The following is a 6,000-nucleotide window of genomic DNA, read 5'->3' as shown; positions in this document are numbered from 1 at the left end:
AACAATCTACTTTTTTTATGGCAAACAGTAAGTGTAAAAAAAAAAAGAGGGGGTAAGAACATAGTACCTAGAATTATCTAGAAGATAGCATAAGCATAATTTCTAACCTATCCAGCTTCAGCCACTTGGCACTGACACAGTTAACTAGGCTCTAGACCTTACCAAGGAAACTTCTGGGACTTCTGAAAGCATAACCCAGCAGAAGAATGCATCACGTTCATCCTTCCAGGCAGCTGCTATCATGAGCTCAGTCATCTGCATGAGGAGCTGCACATTTCAATATATTGAGCGCCTCCAGACAGCAAGCAATGCACAGGAAGCAGTCTCGGGGCACTCAACCGCCAGAGGCATTCGCAGCTTGGAAACCTATTTTCTAGTCTCAGGGGAGCCCTGGAGAATGAGACACATCATGAAACACCTGTAGACACCAAATCCAACAGCAGTCTAGGCCCGCATGAGCAATCTGGGTCTCTCTGCTCAACTTTCTGGGTTATCCCTACTGATACATGGGTAAAAGTACAAAGGTGTACAGGTATAAAGAAAAAGAAAAAATTATATATTTTTAAATTTATTGAGCATAGGCCAAAGATCTATTTCCCATTCTCTTATTAACTATTACCGGTGTGTACCTGATAATGATTATTATAACATAAATCTCTTTATCCATTATTAAAAGAATCTTGTTGCTATTATTAACAACGAATATGTGCTCAGTGCTTACTGTGTGCCTGACACCTTGCTAAGCATATTATATGCATTTTCTCATCTAATGGTGACTACAAGGCTGTAACAGGCTAAGCAATTTGCATATTTACATAGGAGATATTGTACTATGAAATAACTTTCACCTCATTCAATTGTGACCCTGTGGAAGTTAATGAACTTAACCATAATGACATTAATAAAGGGAGGCTTGGGGGAGCATTTGTGGGAAAGCAAAGTCAAGTCAAAGAAAGTCAAGTCAGATTTCCGTGACTTGTCTTCTGTAAAAATTTGGGTAACTTAGCTTTGCTAGGCTGACTCATCAGCTGTAAAGTCAGATTAATAATCACTCTGCCCTCCGGTATTGCTTTGAAATTAAAAGATAACATAATGATTTGGCCTGAGGAAATTCAGTATAATTACCGAAATGAAAATTCTATTTGCCTAGTCACATTTATAGAAACCTTATTTGATTACTATAGGTTTTAATTTAGCAAATATTTAAATTAGTTCTGGGTGACGACATTCCCAATATTGAAGAATTTTAGAAAATGGTATGATACTGCATATTTAACAGTATTTGTTATATTCATCTGTTTCTAAAAGCGATTTTTGACCAATTTTAGGATGCCTGAAATTTTGACATTTCATCATAATTGTATCCAATACCTTAAAAGACCTTTTTCGGTAAACTAGGTTGCAGACTAAGCCAGCCGAGCTGCAGGGGCTTCATCCTCAGAGTTCCACGCGGATTACCTATATTACTAGTATCTTAGCTCAGGCTGCTGTAACAAACTCCCATAGACTGGGCGGCTTACAGAACAGACACTGATTTCTCACGGATTTGAGGAAGTCCTCAGTCGGGGTCCCAGCATGGTTGGGTTTTGGCGAGAGCTCTTTCTCGGCAAGCAGATGGCCACCTTGTCAGTGTGTCTTCACAGGGCAGAGAGAGAGACGCTGCAAGCTCTCTGATGTCTCTGTTTGTAAGAACACGAATCCAACTACGGGGCCCCGCCCTTATGATCTCCTCTAAACCTAATTACCTCCCAAAGGCCCCGCTTCTAAATACCATCACATTGGGCGTTAGGACTTTGATGTATGAATTTTGAGGGACACAAACATCCAGTCCATGACATTTGGCCAGCCTGCCATGACAAAGTGCCACAAACTGGGCGGCTTGAACAGTGAAATTCATTGTCTTTGAGGTGTAGAGGCTGGGGGTCTGAAATCAGTATGTCGTAGGGCTGCTTCCCGCTCAGAGCTCGGCAGGAGAACCTATTCCATGCCACTCTCTCAGCTGCCGGTGGTTTGCAGGCAACCTTTGGCACCCTTTGGCTTCTACTGGATCACTCTGATCTCTGGCCTCATCTTTACACCGTGTTCTCCCTCTGTGTCTGTGTCCAAATTTTCCCTATGCCTTGAGGACACCAGTCATTGGACGAGGAGCCTACCCCCGCTCCAGAATGATCTCATCTTAACTAATTACATCTGCAGTGATCCTATGTCTGGAGAAGGTCACATTCTAAAGTATTAGGAGCTAGGACACCAATATCTGGCGAGCACAGTTCAATCCGGAACACCTAGTTACCTTCAATATCTAGAACACTTAGATAAGGATATGAAACATTATTAATTCCCAGGTATTCACAGGCTATATTATTTTTTCACATTACTATAAAATATTCTTTATTATGTGGTTTAGATTTTCTCCCTTGATCTCTTCTGTGAGAAGTATAGGCAATTGAAAAAAAAAAAAAAAACCTGACTTTGTGAACGAAAGGCAACATTCATTTACACAAAGAAATTGAATCCTAAGTGTCATATGAGAACACTTTGCCAAATCAAATTAGCAATTTGCTGAGTTTCCTGGTATGGTACCTCCAGTGTTTAAAAGTGATTTCTAAATTAGCTATTAAAAAGCATTTAATTTTGCATAAAGCAGCTTTCACTCCAGAGCCTTAATTAAAAGTCACTATTCAATTATTTATGTACCGCTCAGGGTATTCAAATGATTTAGAAGGAACTAGCAAGTCACATTTTTCAGATTTGGGCCCACTGACACACAACAACCCATGGCAAATTCAACATACTACTATGACTTTCCTTCTCTGTGTTTATATTTATTAGCCTTTGGACAAAGCTGCCAGCCGACACAGCCTCTAAATGATCAAAGCCAAGAAGATGCTGGATGTATTCTGAATACTCAAAAGTCTAGACCAATTTGGATCTCAAAAGTTTCACCAGCTTGCAGGAGAACAATACCGTTGATAATACAAACAAAAATTTTTTTGAGTAGGCTCCACACCCAACATGGGGCTTGAACTCAAGACCCCGAGACCAAGAGACCAAGAGTTTCACCCTCTTCCGACTGAGCTAGCCAGGTGCTCCAATCCAAACACATTTTTAAGAGCTAAGTAATAATCACACCGACAGAAGGAAGAAGACTCTGTTATCTAATGCAACAGGGCATCTGCAGCTCCTCGGTGACCAGGGAGGCTCTGGCGCTGTTGGAGGCCAGTCTGGTGGCTTCCAGCCCCGGTCGGTTGCCTCAGGGGCTCGTGAAGGGAGGAGAGTTTAAGGGCATGCCATGGTCCCCCAACACAAGAAGCAAAACGAATGCCGTGGGTACTCACCGCTCTTCTCTGGTTCCTTGACGATGTCCAAGCTGTTCTGCCCCCTGGACGTCTACCGCAGGAGAGCGCTACCGAGGGTGAGGCCGCCCGTGGGGGACAGGTAGCGCAGGCCGGGCTGTAGGTATTACGCTCCAGGCGGAAGCAAGGCAAGTCGTTCCAGGTGTGGCTGCTTGGGGCCCGGAAGCCCGGAAGTGCAGTGGGCTACAGCTGCAAATGGCAAGGCTGAACGTCTGTTTTCACGTACACAGTATCCCGGAAGTCTTAGTTCAGTTTTAAGTTTTAATATCTTCAGTAGTATAGATATTACAAACTTACAAAATGGGTATCATTTGGAAGACTTCTCTAACCTTAGTTTTGAAATATTTGGAAAACGAATGGTTAATTTTTCTCAGTCCCTCTAAAGATGGCAGACAAGGACTAAAACAAAAGATTAAATTAAAAATATATTATTTGGGGGGGGCACCTGGGTGGCTCAATCAGTTAAGCGTCTGCCTTCGGCTCAGGTCATGATCCTGGGTCCCAGGATCGAGCCCCACATGGGGCTCCCTGCTCAGCGGAGAGCCCGCTTCTCCCCCTCCCTCTGCCCCTCCCCTGCTTGTGCTTTCTCTCACTCTCACTCAAATAAATAAATAAAATCTTAAATATTATATATCTTAAATAATATTATATATTATATTATATTATTTATATTATATTTTATATATCATCATATTATGTATACATAATATAATAATATATTATATTATTATATTAAATTATATTAAATATTATATATCTTAAATAAAATCTTAAATATATATATATTATTTGGCCAAGACGCATATGAAAAGATGTTCAACATCATTAATCATTAGGAAGATGCAAATCAGAACCACAACGATTTGTCACCTCACACCCCTTAGGATGGCTACTACAAAAACAACTGCAACAAAGAAAAACAAAAAATAACAAGTGTTGACAAGAATGCGGAGAAATTAGAGCCCTTGTGCGTTACTGGTGGCAATGCAAAATAATGCTGTCGCTGTGGAAAGCAGAAGGGCAGTTCCTTAAAAGACTGAAGATGGAATCGCCCTTCTGGATACGGATGCAAAAGCACTGAGAGCTGGGTCTCGAAGAGATCCTCGCACACCCATGTTCACGGCAGCATTGTTCACCATAGCCAGGCGGTGGAAGCAGCCTGAATGTCCATCAGGGAATGAAGGGATAAACAAAACGTGGAGCACATATACAGTGGAATATTGTTCCACCTTAAAAAGGAAGTTTTGACCCGTGCTACAGCGTGGATGAACTTCAAGGACACGATGCTCCGTGAAATAAGCCAGTCCCCAAAAGACAAGTACCGTGTGATTCCACTACTCTGTCGTATCTACACGGTCGAATTCATAGAGATAGAAAGTAGAAGGGTGATTGCCAGGGGCTGGGGAAAGGGAAAACTGGGGAGTTGCTGTTTATTGGGAATGGCGTTTCAGTTGTGCAGCACGAGCGTTCTGGTGATGGGTTGCGCAACGCGAATACACGTAATGCTACTTCACTGGGCATTAATGCACAGTGAACACGGTACATTGTATGCTGTGAGTTTTTTACCGCGACAAAAAAATGCATCGTCCAAACTTTCTCAGTGCTGCAGGAAAGTGTAATAAATGTAAATGATTCCATTTTCAAATGACTGGGGTTTAAGATTTGGAAGCCATTTGTACTTCTCAGATTATCCAAACTTAAATGTCGCTGGCTCGAGCTGCCCCGTGGTTGGAGCTCCCTCCGTCCGTGGTTGATAGTGTGCACCGTGAGGTTTGGGTTAGCTGAAATGCCGCTGCTCTCACATCCATGTGGTAAAGAAAAGCTTCAATGTGATTCTGAAGTACTTGATATTTTAGAAGTTTGTGTGGATTTAAAATGCACTTGCATTATCGCAGAACTGTCAAAATTACGTTTGGCAGTATTTCCCAGTAGAGTCTAAAATAAAATTTTAAGTGTCTATTTTGGAATAGTTGTAAGAATAGTTTACTTTTTTCTCACTTTGAATTTTGAAAAATTTCAAATATCTAAAAAAGGAAGAGAGATGCTGGGACAACTGGATATCCATATTTAAGATTCACTTGCACGCTATTGAAGGAGTTGATGGGTCAGAAGATTAGCAAAAATACTGTGCTACTGAGGAATAAAGAATATTACGTTATGATTTGAAAACAACTGTTTTTAAAATCAACAAAGTATTTGCAAAATCAAATTTTACCAGTAAGAAGTCTATGGGACACTCTCCTCGTTTAAGTGACTAACCTTTTATTTTTCTATTGGCTGAGTTGCTTCCAATGGATCAGTGAAGTTACAGTTATCATGAGGGCCTGTGAGTCAATTCACCCTCTAAGACAAACATTGCTTACAACCTCAAGTGAACAAACACAATTCTCCAAAACAAATATTTTCACATACACTGCTTTCCATAAAACAAACTAGTTCTAAGGTCAACAGTACCTAGATCATATTTAATAAAACAATGTTAAATATAAATGCAAAAAACCAAAAATTGAAATATTAGGGGAAAATTCCCTTCTTTTAGTAAACAGACTAAGATATGATAAGGAACAGGCTGAATGTTGATTTAACTTACTTTTTATGGCAAATATGGGCTAACTATTCTTTATCTTTCTTCCTTATTTCTCTAAAC

Source organism: Ursus arctos, unplaced genomic scaffold, assembly GCF_023065955.2.
Source record: "Ursus arctos isolate Adak ecotype North America unplaced genomic scaffold, UrsArc2.0 scaffold_3, whole genome shotgun sequence".
Lineage (NCBI taxonomy): Eukaryota > Metazoa > Chordata > Mammalia > Carnivora > Ursidae > Ursus > Ursus arctos.
Note: the sequence above shows the minus strand (reverse complement) of the source record.